We start from the raw sequence: 15,395 nt of genomic DNA, 5'->3' as shown, positions 1-15,395 counted from the left end.
GTTGAAGAGAACCACCTTATTCCCTACGTAGGACACTACTGTTGACCAGAGGCTCATCCATCAACACGGCTGTAACGATAGCCAGATGTGTTGGGGATTGCAAGGCTCTGTAGTTGTGAAGCTCAGCAAAACCTGACATGATAAAATACCTTAGATAGGCCTGCATGGATTTACATGTGAGTCTGTCCTGGATGGGCCTGCATGGATTTACATGTGAGTCTGTCCTGGATGGGCCTGCATGGATTTACATGTGAGTCTGTCCTGGATGGGCCTGCATGGATTTACATGTGAGGCTGTCCTGGATGGGCCTGCATGGATTTACATGTGAGTCTGTCCTGGATGGGCCTGCATGGATTTACATGTGAGTCTGTCCTGATGGGCCTGCATGGATTTACATGTGAGTCTGTCCTAGATGGGCCTGCATGGATTTACATGTGAGTCTGTCCTGGATGGGCCTGCATGGATTTACATGTGAGTCTGTCCTGGATGGGCCTGCATGGATTTACATGTGTGTCTGTCCTGGATGGGCCTGCATGGATTTACATGTGAGATGAAATGGGTTCAGTTAAGGTCTATCTATGCAGGCGATAAACCCTCTCAGCAGTCAACTTCGTGCTGCAATAATAGCCTATACTTTTTTTTATCCAATGCCTCAGTGTGAACGACACTATATAAACAAAGGTATGTGAACGCCACATCAAATGAGAAGTTTTGTCTATTTCAGCCACACCTGCTGCTGACAGGTGTATAAAATCGAGCACACCGCCATGCAATCTCCCATAGACAAACATTGGCAGTAGAATGGCCTCACTGAACAGCTCATTTGACTTTCAACGTGGCACCGTGATAGCATGCCACCTTTCCAACAAGTCAGTTTGTCAAATTTCCGCCCTGCTAGAGCTGCCCCCGGTCAACTGTAAGTGCTGTTATTGTGAAGTGGAGACGTCTAGGAGCAACAACGGCTCCGCCGTGAAGTGGTAGGCCACACAAGCTCACAGAACGGGAATCGCCGAGGGCTGGAGCACGTAGCACGTAACAATCATCTGCCAACTGTTTGGTGTTTGAGGAGTTTAGTGGAGGAGGAATAATGATCTGGGGCTGTTTTTCATGGTTTCGGCCCCTTAGTTCCGGTGAAGGGAAATCTTAACGCTACAGCATGCAATGACATTCTAATCTAGATGATTCTGTCCTTCCAACTTTGTGGCAACAGTTTGGGGAAGGCTCTTTCCTGTTTCAGCACGACAATACACCAGTGCACAAAACAAGGTCCATACAAAAAATGGTTTGTGGAAGAACTTGACTGGCCTGCACAGAGCCCTGACCTCAACCCCATCGAACACCTTTGGGATGAATTAAAACACAGACTGCGAGCCAGGCCTAATCAACCCAACATCAGTGCCTGACCTCACTAACGTTCTTGTAGCAGAATGAAAGCAAGTCCCCACAGCAATATTCCAACATCTAGTGGAAAACCTTCCCAGAAGAGTGATTCGTCATGATTTTGGAATGAGATGTTGGACGAGCAGGTGTCCACATACTGTTGGGTCATGTAGTGTATAAACGAAAGCAACTTCCACATGCGAATTGAACTGAGGAGAGTTGAAGGTTTTCAACTGAAGAGTCTCTCTCTGGACCTAAATGCTGCCGTTCCATATGGTCACTGTACCATGTCGTGAGACCACTGAGACCAGAGGCCATTTCAGAAACGACGAGTCATGATTCATTTCAACTTGTGTGGGGACAGTTGGTCAACTCCCTTGAATCAGGACAGGCAGGCTGTCTGCTAGTGCCACCCGGTGGCTGGACCAGAGTACTACAGCTAGGAACTGCTTGAAATGCAAAACAAACATAAACATGCTATTTATTGTTATTAAACCAAACCAACAGAAACAAACAGGTGGTCCTCTCCCTGACTGCCGTCGCCAGCAGAGTTACAGACCAGAGCTCCAGACCAGAGCTACAGAGCAGAGCTACAGAGCAGAGTTACAGAGCCAGAGCTACAGAGCAGAGCTACAGAGCAGAGCTACAGACCAGAGTTACAGACCAGAGCTACAGAGCAGAGCTACAGAGCAGAGCTGCAGACCAGAGCTACAGAGCAGAGCTACAGACCAGAGTTACAGACCAGAGTTACAGACCAGCGCTACAGACCAGAGTTACAGACCAGAGCTCCAGACCAGAGCTACAGAGCAGAGCTACAGAGCAGAGCTACAGAGCAGAGCTACAGACCAGAGCTGCAGAGCAGAGCTACAGAGCAGAGCTACAGAGCAGAGTTACAGACCAGAGCTCCAGACCAGAGCAGAGCTACAGAGCAGAGCTACAGACCAGAGTTACAGACCAGAGCTCCAGACCAGAGCTACAGAGCAGAGCTACAGAGCAGAGTTACAGACCAGAGCTACAGACCAGAGCTACAGACCAGAGTTACAGAGCAGAGCTACAGACCAGCGCTACAGAGCAGAGTTACAGACCAGAGCTGCAGACCAGAGCTACAGACCAGAGTTACAGACCAGAGTTACAGACCAGAGCTCCAGACCAGAGTTACAGACCAGAGTTACAGAGCAGAGCTACAGAGCAGAGCTACAGAGCAGAGTTACAGACCAGAGCTCCAGACCAGAGATACAGACCAGAGTTACAGACCAGAGTTACAGACCAGAGCTCCAGACCAGAGTTACAGACCAGAGTTACAGAGCAGAGCTACAGAGCAGAGCTACAGAGCAGAGTTACAGACCAGAGCTCCAGACCAGAGCTACAGACCAGAGCTACAGACCAGAGTTACAGACCAGAGTTACAGACCAGAGCTACAGACCAGAGTTACAGACCAGAGTTACAGACCAGAGCTACAGACCAGAGTTACAGACCAGAGATACAGACCAGAGCTACAGACCAGAGTTACAGAGCAGAGATACAGACCAGAGCTACAGACCAGAGTTACAGACCAGAGTTACAGACCAGAGATACAGACCAGAGTTACAGACGAGAGATACAGACCAGAGCTACAGACCAGAGTTACAGAGCAGAGATACAGACCAGAGCTACAGACCAGAGTTACAGACCAGAGTTACAGACCAGAGATACAGACCAGAGTTACAGACGAGAGATACAGACCAGAGCTACAGACCAGAGTTACAGAGCAGAGATACAGACCAGAGCTACAGACCAGAGTTACAGACCAGAGCTACAGACCAGAGTTACAGACCAGAGTTACAGACAAGCGCTACAGACCAGAGCTACAGACCAGAGTTACAGACCAGAGCTACAGAGTAGTCAACCCCTGGGCTATGTCCCTCTTCTCCTGTACACTATCAACCCCTGGGCTATGGCCCTATTCTCCTGTAGAGTAGCAACCCCTGGGCTATGGCCCTATTCTCCTGTAGAGTAGCCAACCCCTGGGCTATGGCCCTATTCTCCTGTAGAGTAGTCAACCCCTGGGCTATGGCCCTATTCTCCTGTAGAGTAGCCAACCCCTGGGCTATGGCCCTATTCTCCTGTAGAGTAGTCAACCCCTGGGCTATGGCCCTATTCTCCTGTAGAGTAGTCAACCCCTGGGCTATGGCCCTATTCTCCTGTAGAGTAGACAACCCCTGGGCTATGGCCCTATTCTCCTGTAGAGTAGACAACCCCTGGGCTATGGCCCTATTCTCCTGTAGAACATCAACCCCTGGGCTATGGCCCTATTCTCCTGTAGAACATCAACCCCTGGGCTATGGCCCTATTCTCCTGTAGAACATCAACCCCTGGGCTATGGCCCTATTCTCCTGTAGAGTAGACAACCCCTGGGCTATGGCCCTATTCTCCTGTAGAACATCAACCCCTGGGCTATGGCCCTATTCTCCTGTAGAACATCAACCCCTGGGCTATGGCCCTATTCTCTTGTAGAGTAGTCAACCCCTGGGCTATGGCTGTATGAGGTGTGTCTCGCTGCATGAGGCGTGTTGTGCTGCAGGAGGCATGTTGTGCTGCATGAGGCGTGTTGTACTGTATGAGGCGTGTTGTGCTGTATGAGGCGTGTTGTGTTGTATGAGGTGTGTCTCGCTGTATGAGGCTTGTTGTGCTGCATGAGGCGTGTTGTGCTGCAGGAGGCATGTTGTGCTGCATGAGGCGTGTTGTGCGTGCATGAGGTGTGTTGTACTGCATGAGGCGTGTTGTGCTGCATGAGGCGTGTTGTGCTGCATGAGGCGTGTCTCGCTGCATGAGGCGTGTTGTACTGCATGAGGCGTGTCTCGCTGCATGAGGCGTGTCTCGCTGCATGAGGCGTGTCTCGCTGCATGAGGCGTGTTGTACTGTATGAGGCGTGTTGTGCTGCATGAGGCGTGTTGTGCTGCATGAGGCGTGTTGTACTGCATGAGGCGTGTCTCGCTGCATGAGGCGTGTCTCGCTGCATGAGGCGTGTTGTACTGTATGAGGCGTGTTGTGCTGCATGAGGCGTGTTGTGCTGCATGAGGCGTGTTGTACTGCATGAGGCGTGTTGTACTGCATGAGGCGTGTTGTGCTGCATGAGGCGTGTTGTACTGCATGAGGCGTGTTGTGCTGCATGAGGCGTGTTGCATGCTGCATGAGGCGTGTTGTGCTGCATGAGGCGTGTTGTGCTGCATGAGGCGTGTTGTACTGTATGAGGCGTGTTGTGCTGCATGAGGCGTGTTGTGCTGCATGAGGCGTGTTGTGCTGCATGAGGCGTGTTGTGCTGCATGAGGCGTGTTGTGCTGCATGAGGCGTGTCTCGCTGTATGAGGCGTGTTGTGCTGTATGAGGCGTGTCTCGCTGTATGAGGCGTGTCTCGCTGCATGAGGCAAATGGTGGTCCCACCAGATACTGACTGGTTTTCTGATCCACATCAGATACTGACTGGTTTTCTGATCCACACCCCTACCTTTTATTTAAGGTATCTGTGACCAACAGATGCATATCTGTATTCCCAGTCGTGAAGTCGTAAATTAGACCCTATTTCATTAACTTACATTTACAGATTTACTTAAAAATCTTTAAAAATGTTGCATGTTGCATTTATATTTTTTGTTCAGTGTACATAGTTTAGTTTTGTTCGGCTGCCGTTGAGACAGATATGTGGGTCCAGATACAACTTGTATGTTCAGCCATTTGAAATAGTTATTCACAGGGGAAATGAGTCCCAGGCAGCATCAGTGTTGGTGGATGCTGATTTAGTCATGTAACATTCAGTCTCTATACCGACATGTCAATCAACAGATATATGCTACCGAACAGCAGTTACAACTGGCTCACACACACACACACACACACGCACACGCACACGCACACACACACACACACACACACACACACACACACACACACACACACACACACACACACACACACACACACACACACACACACACACACACACACATTTACACACACACACACACGCACGCACGCACACACACACACACACACACACACACACACACACACACACACACACACACACACACACACACACACACACACACAACACACACCCTCTCTCTATATCTATCTATCTATCTTTCTTTCTTTCTCTCTCCCTCTCTCTCTCTCTCTCACATAAGAGGGGGAAGAGGGGAGGAGGAAAATGAGGGAGGAGGAGGAGGATGAGGAGGATAATGATGAAGAGGGAGGGAGGAAGAGTAGGTGTAATATTCCATATATTCAAGATGAATAACAGAGAAATGTCCACACAGATTAAGTTGATGGCTGTTCATCTAGAGGCTTTGCATGGCTCACACACACTTTCACAGGTTGACTAACTATCCTAAACTGCAGTACTATGGATCCACCATGTGGTGTGGTATTAGGTGAGTGATGTCGTAAACAGTAGTCAATGCTACCGCACTGTCTAAACATCCCAGGGAGGTAATCCTGTAACCCTGGTAACAGATTGAATGTCTTGGGTCTGTTGTTCAAGGCTCCGAATTTGTTTTCTCCTGGTATGACGTCGCCATCCAGTGGACATGCTTGAGTGTTACTGGTGACAGTGTTACGAGTAGTGGCCCGGCCTTGTCACCGTGAGTCACGATTCATAATGCTGAAGTGAGGAGAAAAGGTCCAAATGTGTCACCTTTTTATGCCCTGGCTGAATAATGATTGGTGGTTTCTTGCAGCTGATTGTCGGCCTCCTTCTCACGAGATAAACTACGAAAACCAGAATCAAGTAAATTGGGAAAAAAAACAAATGTTACACACAGTAGCCACCTAATAAAATAGGTATGTAACCAACTGTGTTTCTGGTTAATGTCATAACTCCACTACAGTAGGCTGCAGTGGAGGCTGGTCGGATGGGCTCATTGTAATGGCTGGAATGGAATGAATGAAACGTTACCAACCACATCAAACATATAGAAGCCCTGTTTGACTCCGTTCCATAGACTCCATTCCAGCCATTACACAGAGCACGTCTTCCTATATAGCTCATCCCATCAGCCTCAACGGGTAGGCTGTCACCGAACCGTCACCACACCCCTTTTCAAATGCCGTTTCAAGTTTTAGTCGGAACTAGGAAGTCGAAAATGTCCCGACTTGCTAACTTGTTGTAGTTGTACACATGCCACATTCAACGAATCAGCAAGTCGGAAATATCCGAGTTCCCTAGATCAGACAAGCATCTGAACGCGCCAGATGTCTCGGAAGTCCGGGGCAGAAGTATGGAATTTCCCGAATTCTGCAACATGCGCCTCGGTCTGGTAGTCTTACACTCAGTCAATACCTTTGGCATTACATACGTAAAACTAGCCAAAATAAGGATTATCCACAACAGTGGAATTTGCCTTCAAAATAATAGTCTATAATTGAAAGTGATGCAAACGAATACAAATGGTGGAATCATGCCATATTTATACTAGATAATGGAAGAAAAGAAAAGTTTGGAATATTATATAAATTCAAAATCTGTTTGAATCGCACTGTGGATGTATTAGACTAGAGTGTTGCACCGGGGCATCCTTCTATTTCACTACCCAGGCTTACCTATGGACTGTGGATGTATTAGACTAGAGAGTCGCACCGGGGGCATCCTTCTATTTCACTGCGCAGGCTTACCTATGGATTGTGGATCAATGAAACTGGATATCAATCTACTCAGTGACACCCACAGAACAGTGAGTTTAAACAAATATTAGCGTTTTTAGCTCTTATTGCGGGACTTCCCTAGTCAGCTCATTGTACATATTGATAGTTGGTGTTTTTACAAACATTTTCCAATCCTCCCTCGACCAGCAACACGTGGCAGTGTTGTGGAAAAACTCAACAATTCTACCCCCCTCCTAAAGCCTCGAATCCCTCTGTGCTGAATGACTACAGCCCCGTCGCCTTGACATCCTTAGTAATGAAATGCCTTGAGAAACTTGTGAAAAGTCATATCCTCAGCGTCGCCCAGCAGTTCCTCGACCCATTAACACTTTGCCTATCAGCCTAGCAGAGGAGTTGATGATGCCATTCTTACTCTCCTCAACATGGTCTATAGACATCTAGAGGGGGTATCAACATGGTCTATAGACATCTAGAGGGGGTATTAACATGGTCTATAGACATCTAGAGGGGGTATTAACATGGTCTATAGACATCTAGAGGGGGTATTAACATGGTCTATAGACATCTAGAGGGGTATTAACATGGTCTATAGACATCTAGAAGGGGTATTAACATGGTCTATAGACATCTAGAGGGGTATTAACATGGTCTATAGACATCTAGAGGGGTATTAACATGGTCTACAGACATCTAGAGGGGTATTAACATGGTCTATAGACATCTAGAGGGGGTATTAACATGGTCTATAGACATCTAGAGGGGTATTAACATGGTCTATAGACATCTAGAGGGGTATTAACATGGTCTATAGACATCTAGAGGGGTATTAACATGGTCTATAGACATCTAGAGGGGTATTAACATGGTCTATAGACATCTAGAGGGGGTATTAACATGGTCTATAGACATCTAGAGGGGGTATTAACATGGTCTATAGACATCTAGAGGGGGTATTAACATGGTCTATAGACATCTAGAGGGGGTATTAACATGGTCTATAGACATCTAGAGGGGGTATTAACATGGTCTATAGACATCTAGAGGGGTATTAACATGGTCTACAGACATCTAGAGGGGTATTAACATGGTCTATAGACATCTAGAGGGGGTATTAACATGGTCTATAGACATCTAGAGGGGGTATTAACATGGTCTATAGACATCTAGAGGGGGTATTAACATGGTCTACAGACATCTAGAGGGGTATTAACATGGTCTACAGACATCTAGAGGGGTATTAACATGGTCTATAGACATCTAGAGGGGGTATTAACATGGTCTATAGACATCTAGAGGGGGTATTAACATGGTCTACAGACATCTAGAGGGGGTATTAACATGGTCTATAGACATCTAGAGGGGGTATTAACATGGTCTATAGACATCTAGAGGGGTATTAACATGGTCTATAGACATCTAGAGGGGGTATTAACATGGTCTACAGACATCTAGAGGGGTATTAACATGGTCTATAGACATCTAGAGGGGGTATTAACATGGTCTATAGACATCTAGAGGGGTATTAACATGGTCTATAGACATCTAGAGGGGTATTAACATGGTCTATAGACATCTAGAGGGGTATTAACATGGTCTATAGACATCTAGAGGGGTATTAACATGGTCTATAGACATCTAGAGGGGGTATTAACATGGTCTATAGACATCTAGAGGGGTATTAACATGGTCTATAGACATCTAGAGGGGGTATTAACATGGTCTATAGACATCTAGAGGGGTATTAACATGGTCTATAGACATCTAGAGGGGTATTAACATGGTCTATAGACATCTAGAGGGGGTATTAACATGGTCTATAGACATCTAGAGGGGGTATTAACATGGTCTATCTAGAGGGGGTATTAACATGGTCTATAGACATCTAGAGGGGGTATTAACATGGTCTATAGACATCTAGAGGGGTATTAACATGGTCTATAGACATCTAGAGGGGTATTAACATGGTCTATAGACATCTAGAGGGGGTATTAACATGGTCTATAGACATCTAGAGGGGTATTAACATGGTCTATAGACATCTAGAGGGGTATTAACATGGTCTATAGACATCTAGAGGGGTATTAACATGGTCTATAGACATCTAGAGGGGGTATTAACATGGTCTATAGACATCTAGAGGGGGTATTAACATGGTCTATAGACATCTAGAGGGGGTATTAACATGGTCTATAGACATCTAGAGGGGTATTAACATGGTCTATAGACATCTAGAGGGGTATTAACATGGTCTATAGACATCTAGAGGGGTATTAACATGGTCTATAGACATCTAGAGGGGGTATTAACATGGTCTATAGACATCTAGAGGGGGTATTAACATGGTCTATAGACATCTAGAGGGGTATTAACATGGTCTATAGACATCTAGAGGGGGTATTAACATGGTCTATAGACATCTAGAGGGGGTATTAACATGGTCTATAGACATCTAGAGGGGGTATTAACATGGTCTATAGACATCTAGAGGGGTATTAACATGGTCTATAGACATCTAGAGGGGTATTAACATGGTCTATAGACATCTAGAGGGGGTATTAACATGGTCTATAGACATCTAGAGGGGGTATTAACATGGTCTATAGACATCTAGAGGGGGTATTAACATGGTCTATAGACATCTAGAGGGGTATTAACATGGTCTATAGACATCTAGAGGGGTATTAACATGGTCTATAGACATCTAGAGGGGTATTAACATGGTCTATAGACATCTAGAGGGGGTATTAACATGGTCTATAGACATCTAGAGGGGGTATTAACATGGTCTATAGACATCTAGAGGGGGTATTAACATGGTCTATAGACATCTAGAGGGGTATTAACATGGTCTATAGACATCTAGAGGGGGAGGGGGGTATTAACATGGTCTATAGACATCTAGAGGGGTATTAACATGGTCTATAGACATCTAGAGGGGGTATTAACATGGTCTACAGACATCTAGAGGGGGTATTAACATGGTCTATAGACATCTAGAGGGGGTATTAACATGGTCTATAGACATCTAGAGGGGTATTAACATGGTCTATAGACATCTAGAGGGGTATTAACATGGTCTATAGACATCTAGACTACAGACATCTAGAGGGGTATTAACATGGTCTATAGACATCTAGAGGGGTATTAACATGGTCTATAGACATCTAGAGGGGTATTAACATGGTCTATAGACATCTAGAGGGGGTATTAACATGGTCTACAGACATCTAGAGGGGGTATTAACATGGTCTATAGACATCTAGAGGGGGTATTAACATGGTCTATAGACATCTAGAGGGGTATTAACATGGTCTATAGACATCTAGAGGGGTATTAACATGGTCTATAGACATCTAGAGGGGTATTAACATGGTCTATAGACATCTAGAGGGGTATTAACATGGTCTATAGACATCTAGAGGGGGTATTAACATGGTCTATAGACATCTAGAGGGGGTATTAACATGGTCTATAGACATCTAGAGGGGTATTAACATGGTCTATAGACATCTAGAGGGGTATTAACATGGTCTATAGACATCTAGAGGGGTATTAACATGGTCTATAGACATCTAGAGGGGGTATTAACATGGTCTATAGACATCTAGAGGGGGTATTAACATGGTCTATAGACATCTAGAGGGGGTATTAACATGGTCTATAGACATCTAGAGGGGTATTAACATGGTCTATAGACATCTAGAGGGGGTATTAACATGGTCTATAGACATCTAGAGGGGTATTAACATGGTCTATAGACATCTAGAGGGGTATTAACATGGTCTATAGACATCTAGAGGGGTATTAACATGGTCTATAGACATCTAGAGGGGTATTAACATGGTCTATAGACATCTAGAGGGGGTATTAACATGGTCTATAGACATCTAGAGGGGTATTAACATGGTCTATAGACATCTAGAGGGGGTATTAACATGGTCTATAGACATCTAGAGGGGTATTAACATGGTCTAGACATCTAGAGGGGTATTAACATGGTCTATAGACATCTAGAGGGGGTATTAACATGGTCTATAGACATCTAGAGGGGGTATTAACATGGTCTATAGACATCTAGAGGGGTATTAACATGGTCTATAGACATCTAGAGGGGTATTAACATGGTCTATAGACATCTAGAGGGGTATTAACATGGTCTATAGACATCTAGAGGGGGTATTAACATGGTCTATAGACATCTAGAGGGGGTATTAACATGGTCTATAGACATCTAGAGGGGGTATTAACATGGTCTATAGACATCTAGAGGGGTATTAACATGGTCTATAGACATCTAGAGGGGGTATTAACATGGTCTATAGACATCTAGAGGGGGTATTAACATGGTCTATAGACATCTAGAGGGGGTATTAACATGGTCTATAGACATCTAGAGGGGTATTAACATGGTCTATAGACATCTAGAGGGGGTATTAACATGGTCTATAGACATCTAGAGGGGTATTAACATGGTCTATAGACATCTAGAGGGGGTATTAACATGGTCTATAGACATCTAGAGGGGTATTAACATGGTCTATAGACATCTAGAGGGGACATATATAACATGGTCTATAGACATCTAGAGGGGGTATTAACATGGTCTATAGACATCTAGAGGGGTATTAACATGGTCTATAGACATCTAGAGGGGGTATTAACATGGTCTATAGACATCTAGAGGGGTATTAACATGGTCTATAGACATCTAGAGGGGGTATTAACATGGTCTATAGACATCTAGAGGGGTATTAACATGGTCTATAGACATCTAGAGGGGGTATTAACATGGTCTATAGACATCTAGAGGGGGTATTAACATGGTCTATAGACATCTAGAGGGGGACATCTAGAGGGGTATTAACATGGTCTATAGACATCTAGAGGGGTAGTATTAACATGGTCTATAGACATCTAGAGGGGGTATTAACATGGTCTATAGACATCTAGAGGGGTATTAACATGGTCTATAGACATCTAGAGGGGGTATTAACATGGTCTATAGACATCTAGAGGGGTATTAACATGGTCTATAGACATCTAGAGGGGTATTAACATGGTCTATAGACATCTAGAGGGGGTATTAACATGGTCTATAGACATCTAGAGGGGTAGTCTCCATTAACATGGTCTATAGACATCTAGAGGGGGTATTAACATGGTCTATAGACATCTAGACATCTAGACATCTAGAGGGGTATTAACATGGTCTATAGACATCTAGAGGGGGTATTAACATGGTCTATAGACATCTAGAGGGGTATTAACATGGTCTATAGACATCTAGAGGGGGTATTAACATGGTCTATAGACATCTAGAGGGGGTATTAACATGGTCTATAGACATCTAGAGGGGGTATTAACATGGTCTATAGACATCTAGAGGGGGTATTAACATGGTCTTAGACATCTAGAGGGGTATTAACATGGTCTATAGACATCTAGAGGGGGCTATTAACATGGTCTATAGACATCTAGAGGGGTATTAACATGGTCTATAGACATCTAGAGGGGGTATTAACATGGTCTATAGACATCTAGAGGGGGTATTAACATGGTCTATAGACATCTAGAGGGGGTGTAGTCATTAACATGGTCTATAGACATCTAGAGGGATGTATTAACCTATAGACATCTACCTATAGACATCTAGGGGGGTATTAACATGGTCTATAGACATCTAGGGGGGTATGGTCTATAGACATCCACCACCAACACAGGCTCTCCTCAGGGATGTATTAGTCCCCACTCCACCACCACACTAGGGATTAACATGGTCTATCCACCACATCTAGAGGGATTAACATGGTCTTAGTCCCCTAGAGGGGTACCACATGGTCATAGACATCTAGAGGGATGTGCTATTAACCTACCAGACATCTAGTGATGTCTACAGACATCTAGAGGGGGTATTAACCTATAGACATCTAGAGGGGTATTAACATGGTCTACAGACATCACAGGCTAAGACATCAGGGATGTGACATCTAGTCCCATCTACTGGTCTACACATCAGAGGGGTATTAACATGGTCTATAGACATCTAGAGGGGTATCCAACCATGGTCTACAGACATCTAGAGGGATGGCTACAGTCCCCACTCCACCACATCTACAGGCTCTCCATCAGGGATGTCTATCCCCAGACATCTAGAGGGGTATTAACATGGTCTATAGACATCTACCACCACACAGGCTCTATAGACATCTAGGGATGTGCTTAGTCCCCACTCCACCACCAACACAGGCTCTCCTCAGGGATGTGCTTAGACATCTAGACCATTAACAGGTCTATAGACATCTAGGGATTAACATGGTCTATAGACATCTAGACCATTAACAGGCTCTCCTCAGGGATGTGCTTAGTCCCTATAGACATCTAGAGGGGGTATTAACAGGTCTATAGACCTAGAGGGGGTATTAACATGGTCTATAGACATCTAAACTCCACCACCAATACAGAGGCCAAATCCATGGCAGGGTTCTGGGATGTGACTTTGCTAATCCCCACTCCACCACCAACACAGGACTCATCAGGGACATCTCCTTAGATGCTCCTCGTTTTGTGGCTGTTGGACCAGTTAGATCACAGTGATGTCAAGGTGGGTCCCCACTCCAAACCACCACCACACAGGGGGATGTGCTTAGTCCCCACTCCACCACCAACACAGGCTCTCCTCAGGGATGTGCTTAGTCCCCACTCCACCACCAACACAGGCTCTCCTCAGGGATGTGCTTAGTCCCCACTCCACCACCAACACAGGGATGTGCTTAGTCCCCACTCCACCACCAACACAGGGATGTGCTTAGTCCCCACTCCACCACCAACACAGGCTCTCCTCAGGGATGTGCTTAGTCCCCACTCCACCACCAACACAGTGATGTGCTTAGTCCCCACTCCACCACCAACACAGGGATGTGCTTAGTCCCCACTCCACCACCAACACAGGCTCTCCTCAGGGATGTGCTTAGTCCCCACTCCACCACCAACACAGGCTCTCCTCAGGGATGTGCTTAGTCTCCACTCCACCACCAACACAGGCTCTCCTCAGGGATGTGCTTAGTCCCCACTCCACCACCAACACAGGCTCTCCTCAGGGATGTGCTTAGTCCCCACTCCACCACCAACACAGGCTCTCCTCAGGGATGTGCTTAGTCCCCACTCCACCACCAACACAGGCTCTCCTCAGGGATGTGCTTAGTCCCCACTCCACCACCAACACAGGCTCTCCTCAGGGATGTGCTTAGTCCCCACTCCACCACCAACACAGGCTCTCCTCAGGGATGTGCTTAGTCCCCACTCCACCACCAACACAGGCTCTCCTCAGGGATGTGCTTAGTCCCCACTCCACCACCAACACAGGCTCTCCTCAGGGATGTGCTTAGTCCCCACTCCACCACCAACACAGGGATGTGCTTAGTCCCCACTCCACCACCAACACAGGGATGTGCTTAGTCCCCACTCCACCACCAACACAGGCTCTCCTCAGGGATGTGCTTAGTCCCCACTCCACCACCAACACAGGCTCTCCTCAGGGATGTGCTTAGTCCCCACTCCACCACCAACACAGGCTCTCCTCAGGGATGTGCTTAGTCCCCACTCCACCACCAACACAGGCTCTCCTCAGGGATGTGCTTAGTCCCCACTCCACCACCAACACAGGCTCTCCTCAGGGATGTGCTTAGTCCCCACTCCACCACCAACACAGGCTCTCCTCAGGGATGTGCTTAGTCCCCACTCCACCACCAACACAGGCTCTCCTCAGGGATGTGCTTAGTCCCCACTCCACCACCAACACAGGCTCTCCTCAGGGATGTGCTTAGTCCCCACTCCACCACCAACACAGGCTCTCCTCAGGGATGTGCTTTTTGTCCCCACTCCACCACCAACACAGGGATGTGCTTAGTCCCCACTCCACCACCAACACAGGGATGTGCTTAGTCCCCACTCCACCACCAACACAGGGATGTGTGTCCCCACTCCACCACCAACACAGGCTGTCACTCAGGGATGTGCTTTCCCCACTCCACCACCAACACAGGCTCTCTCAGGGATGTGCTTGTCCCCTCCACCACCAACACAGGCTGTCACTCAGGGATGTGCTTAGTCCCCACTGTCACCACCAACACAGGCTCTCTCAGGGATGTCACTTAGTCCCCACTTGTGTTGTCAGGCTGTCCTCAGGGATGTGTTCTCTCCACTCCACCACCAATACAGGCTCTCCTCAGGGATGTGCTTAGTCCCCACTGACCACCAACACAGGCTGTCACTGAGGGATGTGCTTAGTCTCACTCCACCACCAACACAGGCTCTCACTGAGAGTTGTGTTCTCTGAGTGTCACTGACCACCTGACACAGGTGTTCTTCAGGGATGTG

This window comes from Oncorhynchus tshawytscha, unplaced genomic scaffold (assembly GCF_018296145.1).
Source record: "Oncorhynchus tshawytscha isolate Ot180627B unplaced genomic scaffold, Otsh_v2.0 Un_contig_13980_pilon_pilon, whole genome shotgun sequence".
Taxonomy (NCBI): domain Eukaryota; kingdom Metazoa; phylum Chordata; class Actinopteri; order Salmoniformes; family Salmonidae; genus Oncorhynchus; species Oncorhynchus tshawytscha.
The sequence above is the reverse complement of the archived record's forward strand: the minus strand, read 5'-3'. Positions refer to the sequence as shown.